At 43.6% G+C, this 15,473-nt stretch overlaps 1 protein-coding gene across 4 annotated transcripts in view; it reads right to left on the bottom strand.

Annotated features, from left to right (window-relative positions):
- LOC106569837 (casein kinase I) overlaps positions 1-12,640 on the bottom strand; it is a 57,408-nt gene extending 44,768 nt beyond the window's left edge. For 3 of the 4 annotated variants that reach the window (XM_045694570.1, XM_045694568.1, XM_045694567.1), the window contains exon 1: positions 12,451-12,640. The gene's annotated coding sequence lies outside the window, so the exon portion shown is untranslated. The remainder of the gene's footprint in view (positions 1-12,450) is intronic. The other variant, XM_045694569.1, reaches the window with a different exon arrangement.
- Positions 12,641-15,473: the final 2,833 nt, after the last annotated feature.

Genomic DNA, 15,473 nt, shown 5'->3' on the forward strand with positions numbered 1-15,473 from the left:
GCCCTCTTCATGACTGTCTTGGCATGTTTGGACCATGATAGTTCGTTGGTGATGTGGACACCAAGGAACTTGAAACTCTCGACCCGCTCCACTACAGCCCCGTCGATGTTAATAGGGGCCTGTTCGGCCCGCCTTTTCCTATAGTCCACAATCAGCTTCCTTTGTCTTGCTCACATTGAGGGAGAGGTTGTTGTCCTGGCACCACACTGCCAGTTCTCTGACCTCTTCCCTATAGACTGTCTCATCATTGTCGGTGATCAGGCCTACCACTTTGGTGTCATCAGCAAACTTAATGATGGTGTTGGAGTCGTGTTTGGCCACGCAGTCATGGGTGAACAGGGAGTACAGGAGGGGACTAAGTACACAACCCTAAGGGGCCCAGTGTTAAGGATCAGAGTGGCAGACCTGTTGTTACCTACCCTTACCACCTGGGGGCGGCCCGTCAGGAAGTCCAGGATCCAGTTGCAGAGGGAGGTGTTTATTCCCAGGGTCCTTAGCTTAGAAATGAGCTTCGTGGGCACTATGGTGTTGAACACTGAGCTGTAGTCAATGAACAGCATTCTCACATAGGTGTTCCTTTTGTCCAGGTGGGAAAGGGCAGTGTGGAGTGCAAGAGAGATTACATCATATGTGGATCTGTGGGGTGGTATGTGAATTGGAGTGGGTCCAGGGTTTCTGTGATGGTGTTGATGTGAGCCATGACCAGCCTTTCAAAGCACTTCATGGCTACAGACGTGAGTGCAAAAGGGCGGTAATCATTTTGGCAGGTTACCTTCGCTTCCTTGGGCACAGGGACTACAGTGGTCTGCTTGAAACATGTAGGTATTACAGACTCGGTCAGGGAGAGGTTGAAAATGTCAGTGAAGACCTTTGCCAGTTGGTCCGCGCATGCTCTGAGTACACATCCTGGTAATCCGTCTGGCCCCGCGGCTTTGTGAATGTTGACTTATTTGAAGGTCTTGCTCACATTGGCTACCGAGAGTGTGATCACACAGTTGTCTGGAACAGCTGGTGCTCTCCTGCATGCTCTAGTGTTGCTTGCCTCGAAGCGAGCATAAAAGGCATTTAGCTCTTCTGGTAGGCTCCCGTCACTGGGCAGCTCGTGTCTCTTGGTTTCCCTTTGTAGTCGGTAATAGTTTTCATGCCCTGCCACATCCGACGAGTGTCAGAGCTTGTGTAGTAGGATTCAACCTTAATCCTGTATTGATGCTTTGCTTGTTTGATCAACTTTCTTTTAATGTCTGGTAGCCAAAATGTACATTTGTGCGTAGCCTACTTCCTTGTGCGCATTGCTGCGCTTATAATGTGAAGAAATAATAGTTTATCAACATTCTAAGCTAAACGTTCTGATCTGTTGCATCAGACTCATGTAACCTAGGTCTACTGGTTGTATGAATTTGGGATCTATCGTCCCACAACTATCCCAGAGTCTGTTTGGAATAGGCAATTTCTTTCTCACACAGCACGACAAGCTGACCAATAGAATAGGTCAACTTTTCTACTATGGGGATAGTAGATTGATAGGCTCATAGGCGGCGCGTCCATAAGGCTAGGGGAAGCTAAGCTTTGCCAAAATTATATAGCCAAATGAACGTACTCCTGTCTATACAAAAATAAAACTAATTGAAAATAGGCTACTAAATGATTTGGCCAGAGGATCATTAGCTTCCCCTAGAGTTAAAAAAAATAAGATATGGGTTTTGCTGATTGATTTGACTCATTATTATAGTGACATCTTCAGCCCACTGTATATACCGTATACCGGGGTACTAAGAAAAACCCACGGGATTGTTTTTCAATACTGTTGAAACTGTTTCTTTAAAGTGTTTCAATAAATGTGAATGTTTGTAGCTACTTTGTTACCAAAGCCCCTTATACCACCCACCACTGCAACCTGTATGCTCTAGTCGGCTGGCCCTCGCTACATATTCGTCGCCAGACCCACTGGCTCCAGGTCATCTATAAGTCTATGCTAGGTAAAGCTCTGCCTTATCTCAGCTCACTGGTCACGATAGCAGGTATATCTCACTGGTCATCCCCCAAGCCAACACCCCCTTTGGCCGCCTTTCCTTCCAGTTCTCTGCTGCTAGTGACTGGAACGAATTGCAAAAATCGCTGAAGCTGGAGACTTATATTTCCCTCACTAACTTTAAACATCAGCTATCAGAGCAGCTAACCAATCGCTGCAGCCGTACATAGTCCATCTGTAAATAGCCCGCCCAATCTACCTACCTCATCCCCATATTGTTTTTATTTACTTTTTTGCTCTTTTGCACACTAGTATCTCTACTTGCACACCATCATCTGCTCATCTATCACTCCAATGTTAATCTGATAAATTGTAATTACTTCGCTACTATGGCCTATTTATTGCCTTACCTCCTCATGCCATTTGCACACACTGTATATATAAAAAAAAAAATTGTTCTATTGTGTTACTGTCTAATCCAGTTCTGTCCAAATGTGCTAAAAATTACTAATAGAAATAGCTAGCTAACTTAAGGCTCAATCAATCATGGACACTCTTACTGACAGTGGCTTATTTCAGCATTTTCTTGATACCATGATGTGTTTTGAGGCATTTTGATTTCATGTCAATGCAAATATAGCTACAATTCGCTAGCTAGCTAACCAACAACTATAACGATGTATTTGGAACAACAAGTGGTCATTGTACAAATGTATTTGTTTTCAATAGACTAACAGATAAATATTGACACCATATTCCATGGGTTTATTGACCACAATCCATTGAATTAATATTAAGAAGGTGTTAATTATTAGGCGTCAGGAGAGCACAGCGCATGGAACAAAGCAGTGAGATATGCAACATAGCGTTATGTTTTTGCAAAATGTTCACTGCTAGCATGAGAGGCCAAGAGTGCGGGGCGCTTCATTTCAGACACGCCGGGATCAAAACCCACCCCCTCTGGAGTCAGCCCCAGGTCTTCAGGGCCCTGGATGTTCTGAATGTCTAGTGACGTCCCTGGTTAGGAGACAAAGAACATAATATAGCTTACAGTAGTTCCGAGTCATGTGGTGTTTGTTTATAAAACACACAACGACCAGAGACCGGAACCTTGTGATTCACTCACAATTGTTCAACACGCACCAGGTGACCAAGTTACAGTATGGAATTCACAACTAAATCTTTGCCTGCTAGATATCTTATAACTATTAACCTGTTGGGGGTAGGGGGCAGTATTGACACGGCCGGGAAAAAAACGTACCCGATTTAATCTGGTTACTACTCCTGCCCAGTAACTAGAATATGCATATAATTATTGGCTTTGGATAGAAAACACCCTAAAGTTTCTAAAACTGTTTGAATGGTGTCTGTGAGTATAACAGAACTCATATGGCAGGCAAAAACCTGAGAAGATTCTGAACAGGAAGTGGCCTGTCTGACAAGTTCTTGTTCATCTTGGCTCTTTTTATTGAAGACTGAGGATCTTTGCTGTAACGTGACACTTCCTACGGCTCCCATAGGCTCTCAGAGCCCGGGAAAAAGCTGAATGATATCGAGGCAGCCCCAGGCTGAAACACATTTGCGCGTTTGGCAAGTGGCCGATCAGAGGACAATGGGCTTAGGCGCGTGCACGAGTCGAAATTCAGTTGACAGTGCATGTCAGAGCAAAAACCAAGCCATGAAGTTGGAAGGAATTGTTCGTAGAGCTCAGAGACAGGATTGTGTCGAGGCACAGATCTGGGGAAGGGTACCAAAAATGTCTGCATTATTGAAGGTACCCAAGAACACAGTGGCCTCATCATTCATAAATAGAAGTTTGGAACCACCAAGACTCTTCCTAGAGCTGGCTGCCCGGCCAAACTGAGCAATCGGGGGAGAAGGTCCTTGGTTAGGAAGATGACCAAGAACCCAATGGGGACTCTGACAGAGCTCCAGAGTTCTTCTGTGGAGATGGGAGAACCTTCCAGAAGGACAACCATCTCTGCAGCACTCCACTAATCAGGCCTTTATGGTAGACTGGCATGAAGGAAGCCACTCCTCAGTAAAAGGCACATGACAGCCCGCTTGGAGTTTGCCAAAAGGCACCTAAAGGACTCTGAGACCATGAGAAACAAGTTTCTCTGGTTTGATGAAACCAAGATTGAACTCCTTGGCCTGAATGCCAAGCGTCACATCTGAAGAAAACCTGGCACCATCCCTACGGTGAAGACGGTGGTGGCAGCCTCATGCTGTGGGGATGTTTTTCAGCGGCAGGAACTGGGAGACTAGTCAAGACAAAGGTAAAAATGAACAGCGCAAAGTACAGCGAGAACCTTTTGAAAACCTGCTCCAGAGCGCTCAGGACCTCAGACTGGGGTGAAGGTTCACCTTCCAACAGGACAATGACCCTAAGCACACAGCCAAGACAACGCAGGAGTGGCTTCGAGACTCTGCAAGTCCTTAAGTGGCCCAACCAGAGCCCGGAACTGGAGAGACCTGAAAATAGCGACATTCCCCATCCAACCTGACAGAGATTGAGAGGATCTGCAGAGAAGAAATGGGAGAAACTCCCCAAATACAGGTGTGCCAAGATTGTAGCGTCATACCCAAGAAGACTTGAGGCTGTAATCACTGCCAAATGTGCTTCAACAAAGTACTGAGTAAAGGGTCTGAATACTTGTATGTAAATGTAAATGTGATATTCCAGTTTTGTATTTTTATAAATGTACAAACATTTCTAAAAACCTGTTTTTGCTTTGTCACTATCGGGTATAGTATGTAGATTATGAAAAAAAGAATAAGCCTGTAAAGTAACATCATGTGGAAAAAGTCAAGGGGTCGGAATGCGCTGTACATGGAAAAATACATAATGCGCTGTACATGGAAAAATACATAATTAAAATTGCACGCCCCCTCAAAACTTGAGACATCTGTGGCATTGTGTTTAAAGTGGCCTTTTATTGTCCCCAGCACAACTTGGACCTGTTTAATAATCATGCTGTTTAATCAGCTTCTTAAAATGCCACACCTGTCAGGTGGATGGATTATCTTGGCAAAGGAGAAATGCTCACTAACAGGGATGTAAAATTTGTGCACAAAATTAGAGAAATAAGCTTTTTGTAAATATGGAACATTTCTGGGATCTTTTATTTCAGCTCATGAAACATGGGACCAACACTTTACATGTTGCATTTATATTTTTGTTCAGTGTACATTATTAGCTTAAATTATGACTATCCAATCTATCACATTATGAATAGTAGTCCCTCTTACAGTCTGCAGATGCCGTGACGCAGGCACAAAACGCTGTATTATTATAAAGGTTGTATTTTGATGGATGTGCTTCCCCAAACTGGAAACTCACGCTCAGCCTATGCACAGGCTAGTGATTCTGCTAGTCGTTACTGGTCTCGTTGGCTAGTGATTCTGCTGTTCGTTACTGGTCTTGCTGGCTAGTGATTCTGCTGTTCGTTACTGGTCTTGCTGGCTAGTGATTCTGCTGTTCGTTACTGGTCTTGCTGGCTAGTGATTCTGCTGTTCGTTACTGGTCTTGCTGGCTAGTGATTCTGCTGTTCGTTACTGGTCTTGCTGGCTAGTGATTCTGCTGTTCGTTACTGGTCTTGCTGGCTAGTGATTCTGCTGTTCGTTACTGGTCTTGCTGGCTAGTGATTCTGCTGTTCGTTACTGGTCTTGCTGGCTAGTGATTCTGCTGTTCGTTACTGGTCTTGCTGGCTAGTGATTCTGCTGTTCGTTACTGGTCTTGCTGGCTAGTGATTCTGCTGTTCGTTACTGGTCTTGCTGGCTAGTGATTCTGCTGTTCGTTACTGGTCTTGCTGGCTAGTGATTCTGCTGTTCGTTACTGGTCTTGCTGGCTAGTGATTCTGCTGTTCGTTACTGGTCTTGTTGGCTAGTGATTCTGCTGTTCGTTACTGGTCTTGTTGGCTAGTGATTCTGCTGTTCGTTACTGGTCTTGTTGGCCTGAGGAAAAGTACATGTGGACAGTTACTCTAACATCTTCAAAACGCACGTCATTGCATCCTCGACTTGCATGTTCTGTTAAGATGAATGGCCATAGTGCAAAACGTGATTTCTGTCATTCTGAGCACCGTGGGTGGACGCCCTAATCAGGATACACACCCAACGCACACGGGTCTGGTAACTTTCTCAAAATGTCCGGTAAATAAAAATTCTGCCGGTCAAATGTTCCTAACGAAAACCCTGGTCAGTCTGCTGATGTTTAACCGGGCCGTCCACTGCTCAGAGGGGTGATGTTTAACCGGGCCGTCCACTGCTCAGAGAAGTGGTGATGTTTAACCGGGCTTGTTGCAGCCTAATGAATGGAGCTGACACACTTCACGTTGGCCCTGGTCAAAAGTAGTGCAATACGGGAAATAGGTTGCCAGTTGGGACACGGTGTTGACATAATGGCTGTAATAGACACTAGGTTGCCAGTTGGGACACGGTGTTGACATAATGGCTGTAATAGACACTAGGTTGCCAGTTGGGACACGGTGTTGACAAAATGGCTGTAATAGACACTAGGTTGCCAGTTGGGACACGGTGTTGACATAATGGCTGTAATAGACACTAGGTTGCCAGTTAGGACACGGTGTTGACATAATGGCTGTAATAGACACTAGGTTGCCAGTTGGGACACGGTGTTGACATAATGGCTGTAATAGACACTAGGTTGCCAGTTGGGACACGGTGTTGACTTAATGGCTGTAATAGACACTAGGTTGCCAGTTGGGACACGGTGTTGACTTAATGGCTGTAATAGACACTAGGTTGCCAGTTGGGACACAATATGGACATAACATGACTTAGGCTGTCTTTACACTAACAAAATGAAGTAAGATATGCCAAAGAGAAAGTGGTTTCAAACTATATGATACATGGCAACCTACCTATATAATAATAATATGGCCCAAGAATGACTTGCAGTGCATGTACAAACACACAGTAGAGATTTTTGGGTTGAACACGCAGCAGACAGAGGAGTATGCTGATCTCAACAGGCCTGGTATTATTAGACATCTATGCAGGTCAGCAATCTAGAGGGGTTTTTGTCGTCGTCTCTGGTTGAAGTGTCACAGACATTTAATCTAAGATTAAATCTTATAAAGAGCTTATAAAGAGCCTTTTGGTAAACAATAGGTTAATTTAGTCCAGACAGTCCCACACAAATCCTACAGATTAACAGATCTTTAAAAACGCCTGGAAAAGTGGTATACCATTATGAAAAATCCCATTAAAATCATGTTATAGCTAGGCCTAGTAGGAATCCATCAACATCATGCTATAGCTAGACCTAGTAGGAATCCATCAACATCATGCTATAGCTAGACCTAGTAGGAATCCATCAACATCATGTTATAGCTAGACCTAGTAGGAATCCATCAACATCATGTTATAGCTAGACCTAGTAGGAATCCATCAACATCATGCTATAGCTAGACCTAGTAGGAATCCATCAACATCATGCTATAGCTAGACCTGGTAGGAATCCATCAACATCATGCTATAGCTAGACCTAGTAGGAATCCATCAACATCATGCTATAGCTAGACCTAGTAGGAATCCATCAACATCATGTTATAGCTAGACCTAGTAGGAATCCATCAACATCATGATATAGCTAGACCTAGTAGGAATCCATCAACATCATGTTATAGCTAGACCTAGTAGGAATCTTAAGCCAGAAAGATAACGTGTAGGCTATGTGGAACATCCCCCTACTGTCTTTTACTGTGTGGGTTGTAGTGTACAAAACATTAGGAACACCTGCTCTTTCCATGACAGACTGACCAGGTGAATGCAATTTTTTATTTCACCTTTATCTAACCAGGTAGGCCAGTAGAGAACAAGTTCTCATTTACAACTGCGACCTAGCCAAGACAAAGCAAAGCAGTGCGATACAAACAACAACCCAGAGTTACACAAACAAACATACTGTAAATAACACAATAGAAAGGTCTATATAGAGTGTGTGCAAATGAGGTAAGATTAGGGAGGTAAGGCAATAAATAGGCCATAGAGGCTAAATAATTACAATTTAGCAATTAAACACTGGAGTGAGATGTGCAGAAGATGAATGTGCAAGTAGAGATACTGGGGTGCAAAGGAGCAAGATAAATAAATAAATACAGTATGGGGATGAGGTAGTTGGATGGGCTATTTACAGATGGGCTATGTACAGGTGCAATGATCGGTAAGCTGCTCTGACAGCTGATGCTTAAAGATAGTGAGGGAGATATGAGTCTCCAGCTTCAGTGATTTTTGCAATTCGTTCCAGTCATTGGCAGCAGAGAAATGGAAAGAGAGACGGCCAAAGGAGGAATTGGCTTTGGGGATGACCAGTGAGATATACCTGCTGGAGCGCGTGCTACAGGTGGGTGTTGCTAAGGCGAGGCTTTACCAAGCAAACACTTATAGATGACCTGGAGCCAGTGGGTTTGGCGACGAGTATGAAGCGAGGGCCAGCCAACGAGAGCGTACAGGTCGCAGTGGTGGGTAGTATATGGGGCTTTGGTGACAAAACGGATGGCACTGTGATAGACTGCATCCAATTTGCGAGTAAAGGGTTGGAGGCTATTTTGTAAATGACATCGCCGAAGTCGAGGATCGGTAGGATGGTCAGTTTTACGAGGGTGTGTTTGGCAGCATGAGTGAAGGATGCTTTGTTGGGCAAGTGCGGGCAGCGATCGGTTGAAGAGCATGCATTTAGTTTTACTTGTATTTAAGAGCAGTTGGAGGCCACGGAAGGAGTTATGCATTGAAGCTCGTCTGGAGGTTAGTTAACACAGTGTCCAAAGAAGGGCCAGATGTATCCTGAATGGTGACGTCTGCGTAGAGGTGGATCAGAGAATCACCAGCAGCGAGAGCGACATCATTGATATATATACAGAGAAAAGAGTGGGCCCGAGAATTGAACCCTGCGGCACCCCCATAGAGAGTGCCAGAGGTCCGGACAACAGGCCCTCTGATTTGACACACTGAACTCTATCAGAGAAGTAGTTGGTGAACCAGGCAAGGCAGTCATTTGAGAAACCAAGGCTGTTGAGTCTGCCGATAAGACTGCGGTGATTGACAGAGTCAAAAGCCTTGGCCAGGTCGATGAATACGGCTGCACAGTAATGTCTCTTATCGATGATAACTAGCACAGCAGAGAGACTGTCAACCAGGCTAGTCTGTCTTCATAACTAGCACAGCAGAGAGACTGTCAACCAGGCTAGTCTGTCTTCATAACTAGCACAGCAGAGAGACTGTCAACCAGGCTAGTCTGTCTTCATAACTAGCACAGTAGTGTGACTGTCAACCAGGCTAGTCTGTCTTCATAACTAGCACAGCAGAGAGTCTGTCAACCAGGCTAGTCTGTCTTCGTAACTAGCACAGTAGAGTGACTGTCAACCAGGCTAGCCTGTCTTCATAACTAGCACAGCAGAGAGACTGTCAACCAGGCTAGTCTGTCTTCATAACTAGCACAGCAGAGAGACTGTCAACCAGGCTAGTCTGTCTTCATAACTAGCACAGCAGAGAGACTGTCAACCAGGCTAGTCTGTCTTCATAACTAGCACAGCAGAGAGACTGTCAATCATGAACAGGAACTGCCATGTTTTAATAGGATTATCTGTTATTCTCAATGAACCAGTTTCACAGCGACAGACAGACAGACAGACAGACAGACAGACAGACAGACAGACAGACAGACGGAACAACAAGATCTCTATCCATTCAAGCATCCCAAATGGCTCCCTTTTCCCTATATAGTGCCCTTGGGCTGTGGTCAAAAGGGTGCCATTTGGGAGGAATGCCACGTAACCTCTTGCTCCTGACATATGCATCTGCTCAGTTATGACTGAGACTATCATCACAACACCACACAATATGACCTTAACTTCAGACCCTCCTACATGTGCAGCAAAGCCACAAATATCCACATCCAGCCGAGTCGGCCTTACTCTGTGGTTACTTCATCTCTAGCTTTTACTGTTTCGCTGCTGTGCTGATGACACATTTCAAAGACTGTTTAGTGGTAGCTTGTGTTGTGATGAATTTCTGCACTTGACACCGTTGTCTCACTTAATAATAAACAAGGGGGTATGTTGGTAAACACTGCCAGGGGAATCCATTGTGTCATTCAAAATGTGATATCTGGGTGGTTTTAGGAATACGACTCCTTAGTAATTCATCTTAAGTGATACTGCAAGTTGGATAACAGCAAAAATAAATGTAAAAAAGGCTTTCGTTTTGGGTCTGTTTGGTTTATGGAGTGGCAAGGGGCAAAGACTGGGGGAGTAGATCCTGGGAGAACATTGGTCAGTACGTAGCTAGCAAGAATATACTCCAAAACACAAACCGCAACTGAACCAGTAGGCAGCAAGAATATACTCCAAAACACAGACAGCAACTAAACAAGTAGGCAGCAAGAACTTACTCCAAAACACAAACCGCAACTGAACAAGTACGCAGCAAGAATATACTCCAAAACACATACAGCCACTAAACAAGTAGGCAGCAAGAATATACTCCAAAACACAGACAGCAACTAAACAAGTAGGCAGCAAGAATATACTTGCTGCCTACGGAGCTGTGAGGAGCTGTGAGGGGAACGGCACCTCCGTACCTTCAGGCTCTGATCAGGCCCTACACCCAAACAAGGGCACTGCGTTCATCCACCTCTGGCCTGCTCGCCTCCCTACCTCTAAGGAAGAACAGTTCCCGCTCAGCCCAGTCAAAACTGTTCGCTGCTCTGGCACCCCAATGGTGGAACAAGCTCCCTCACGACGCCAGGACAGCGGAGTCAATCACCACCTTCCGGAGACACCTGAAACCCCACCTCTTTAAGGAATACCTAGGATAATCCTTCTAACCCCCCCCCCTTAAAAGACTTAGATGCACTATTGTAAAGTGGTTGTTCCACTGGATATCATAAGGTGAATGCACCAATTTGTAAGTCGCTCTGGATAAGAGCGTCTGCTAAATGACTTAAATGTAAATGTAAACAAGTAGGCAGCAAGAATATACTCCAAAACACATACAGCCACTAAACAAGTAGCTAGCCATGTAAAGTCAACGTTCTACTACTAGCTCGTCAAGTTAGCTAGCCATATGGCAAAGTTATGCTTGCAATACAGCCATTGACAAGATCAATACAAGATAGCTAGGTTCGTTTGATTTTCAGTAGACTCCATCTAGCCAGGTATCTGGAAAATTTACGCCTGACCTACTATAAAAGTATTTGGTTAGCTAACTAGCAATCGAGTTAGGCCCAAGCTCGCTAACTAGTTACTGGCTGCCTGGATAGGTAGCTGACTGTTAGCCTAGTTAGAGTAAACAGGGTTTTGTGCGATGTGTGTATCTGTTTAGCTTGATCGAAGAACCAATGTAGGTAATGCACTAACTAGTTGACGTTAATCATTTTTACATTGTACGTGTCGTTGATGCTTTAATACATTAATCACGGGGGATTAGTTAGCTAGGCCTGAAACATTTACCTGTTGTCCTAGCTTGCTACACATCGATATGCTAGCTAACATTAGCTAGTTGCCTTCCTGGCGTTGTCGTCGTAGTTGACAATCGATTATAAAATATAACATTAGCTGCGACACCAGTTAGCGAGATGGCTAACTAACATATTTAGTTGCTGTTTTGGATAGCACGCTAACTGGTGTCGCAGCTATTGTTTGTTAGCTAGAGAAGGCAGATTCACCGGCGTCGGCTAGCTGTGGGCTTTTACGTCAACCAATTACCTAACGTGGTGAATGCCTGGGATATCTAGTGAGTTAGATAAGCAATCAAAATGCAACTACTGTAATATGTACATTTAGCTGGCTTTGCTAACCAGCTAATGTACCTAACTACCTAGGGTATCACAGGAAGTTACTGTACCTAGCTAGCGTGTTAACGCTAACACCGTTAGCTCGTTGCTAACCAGCTAATGTACCTAACTACCTAGGGTATCACAGGAAGTTGCTGTACCTAGGTAGCGGGTTGACGCTAACACTGTTAGCTCGTTGCTAACCAGCTAATGTACCTAACTACCTAGGGTATCACAGGAAGTTACTGTACCCAGCTAGCGTGTTAACGCTAACACTGTTAGCTCGTTGCTAACCAGCTAATGTATCTAACTACCTAGGGTATCACAGGAAGTTACTGTACCTAGCTAGCGGGTTAACGCTAACACTGTTAGCTCGTTGCTAACTGGCAGTTGGTTTGTTGCTGTGGCCTAGCGATGGAACTTCACTACGATAAATTGCCGTTGGTTTTTTTAAAAGTTGTAAATACAAAGTAGAGTTGATAACGTTAGCTATATGTTTACAAATGAACAAAAACAATCGTTTGTTGACATTTCCCCGAATACAAAATATAATACGACAACAGGGCAACTCCTTAATCCGTAACGTTACTGTCGAGATTGAACCAAATTTCTTTGAATTCATTTTTTCACTAAATCTATTCGTCAAAAACAAACAATGAACGAAGAGATGGAAAGCGTGTACCTTCTCCGGTTGATTTAAGACACGGAAATTCCAACCTCATAGTTTTTTTTTAAATGTAATTTTCTTCATTCCATTTTCCTCCTCTCTCTCTCTCTCTCTCTCCTGTGGCTGTTGTCTATTTAGCTAAACCTCGCCAGTCTCAGGTAACGAACGAGCGGAACATTTTTCTACCGCTACGTTGTTAAACTAGCGTAACTTAGTTTGGAGAATAGCTAGTCATAGGCCGTGTTCGAGAGCATCAAAACGACTGCCAAAACTGACTTATCTATCAAATCAAATTGTATTTGTCTAATGCACCGGAATACAAGAGGTGTGGACCTTACAGTGAAATGCTTACTTACAAGTCCTCAATGCCGTTTTAAGAAAAAGATGCGTTAAGTAAAAAATTGATAAGTAAAACATTTAAATAACAAATCATTAAAGAGCAGCAGTAAAATAACAGTAGCAAGGCTATATACAGGGGGTACCGGTACAGAGTCAATGTGGAGGCTATATACAGGGGCTACCGGTACAGAGTCAATGTGCTTTGGGCACAGGTTAGTCGAGGTAATTGAGGTAATATGTACTGACTCGCCACACTTTCAACCCTTACACACAAACATTCACCCAAAATGAAGGTAGAGTTAAAGTCACTATGCATACATAATAAACAGAGAGTAGCAGCAGTGTCAAATGAGGGGATGGGATGGGATGGGGGGGGGGGGGCAAATAGTCTGGGTAGCCATTTGATTAGCAGTTCAGGAGTCTTATGGCTTGGGGGTGTGGAACTAGACTTGGAGCTCTGGTATCGCTTGCCGTGCGGTAGCAGAGACAACAGTCTTTGACAATTTTTAGGGCCTTCATCTGACACTGCCTGGTATAGAGGTCCTGGATGGCAGGAAGCTTGTCCCCAGTGATGTACTGGGCCATTTGCACTACCCTCTGTAGTGCCTTGCGGTTGGAGACTGAGCAGTTGCCATACCAGGCAGTGATGCAACCAGTCAGGATGCTCTCGATGGTGCAGCTGTAGAACCTTTTGAGGATGAGGACCCATGTCAAATCTTTTCAGTCTCCTGAATAGGTTTTGTCGTGTCCTCTTCACGACTGTCTTGGTGTATTTGGACCATGATAGTTTGTTGGTGATGTGGACACTGTTGTGACTTTACTTTCATTCATCTGATGGCTGTTATATATTTAATCCCCTAACTATGTTTAATTGTTACCAGATTAAATGAATAATGTAGGATTTAACTCATTAGGATTTGGGGCACCACGGAAGAGGTTGTTTAAAGAGTTACCATCTCCCGAATTAAACTCTCTATAAGGTCTATATCTATTTCATCGATAAACAGTCATCTGATTAATCATTACCTCTTATCATATCGTCATTCTGACCAGTCATAACCTTCTTGGATCTGAAAATCCCCCCAGCCTTGCTCATTATTCAGTACTACACATTGGTTTAACCTGTTGGGGATAGGGGGCAGTATTTGCACGGCCGGATAAAAAACGTACCCGATTTAATCTGGTTATTACTACTGCCCAGAAACTAGAATATACATATAATTATTGGCTTTGGATAGAAAACACCCTAAAGTTTCTAAAACTGTTTGAATGGTGTCTGTGAGTATAACAGAACTCATATGGCAGGCAAAAACCTGAGAAGATTCCTTACAGGAAGTGCCCTCTCTGACCATTTCTTGGGCTTCTACACTCTCTTTATTGAAAACTGAGGATCTCTGCTGTAACGTGACACTTCCTACGGCTCCCATAGGCTCTCGGAAGGCGGCAAAACGGTGAATGATGCCTTTGGAGCCCCTGGCTGAAAAACAGTAGCGCATTTGGATAGTGGTCGATCAGAGAACAATGAGACTGGGGCGCGTGCACAAGGCAACACCATGTTTTTATTTTTTCGTCTTTGAATGAAAACAGGGTTTCCCGGTCAGAATATTATCGCTTTTTTACGAGAAAAATCGCATAAAAATTGATTTTAAACAGCGGTTGACATGCTTCGAAGTACGGTAATGGAATATTTCGATTTTTTTTGTCACGAAACGCGTCGGGCGCGTCACCCTTCGGATAGTGTCTTGAACGCACGAACAAAACAGAGGATATTTGAACATAACTATGGATTATTTTGAACCAAACCAACATTTGTTATTGAAGTAGAAGTCCTGGGAGTGCATTCTGACGAAGAACAGCAAAGGTAATCCAATTTTTATTATAGTAAATCGGAGTTTGGTGAGGGCCAAACTTGGTGGGGTTCAGAATAGCTAGCCTGTGATGGCGAGCTATCTACTCAGAATATTGCAAAATGTGCTTTTGCCGAAAAGTTATTTTAAAATCGGACATAGCGATTGCATAAAGGAGTTCTGTATCTATAATTCTTAAAATAATTATGTTTTTTGTGAACGTTTATCGTGAGTAATTTAGTAAATTCACCGGAAGTTTGCGGTGGATATGCTAGTTCTGAACGTCACATGCTAATGTAAAAAGCTGTTTTTTGATATAAATATGAACTTGATTGAACAAAACATGCATGTATTGTATAACATAATGTCCTAGGTGTGTCATCTGATGAAGATCATCATAGGTTAGTGCTGCATTTAGCTGTGGTTTGGGTTTATGTGACATTATATGCTAGCTTGAAAAATGGGTGTCTGATTATTTCTGGCTGGGTACTCTGCTGACATAATCTAATGTTTTGCTTTCGTTGTAAAGCCTTTTTGAAATCGGACAGTGTGGTTAGATTAACGAGAGTCTTGTCTTTAAAATGGTGTAAAATAGTCATATGTTTGAGAAATTGAAGTAATAGCATTTCTAAGGTATTTGAATAACGCGCCACGGGATTCCACTGGCTGTTGAGTAGGTGGGACGATTTCGTCCCACATACCCTAGAGAGGTTAATCATTTATCTACTAACTTAATAATGATACAGAATACACACACTTACATGAGACAAAGGTCCCTAGTGGACTGACAAGATATGACAGCTTGTTACAACATAGATGGCGGGGGGGTGAGAAAAAGGGACACATTTTATA

The sequence above is a fragment of the Salmo salar genome, chromosome ssa14 (genome assembly GCF_905237065.1).
Source record: "Salmo salar chromosome ssa14, Ssal_v3.1, whole genome shotgun sequence".
In the NCBI taxonomy this organism is placed as follows: Eukaryota; Metazoa; Chordata; class Actinopteri; order Salmoniformes; family Salmonidae; genus Salmo; species Salmo salar.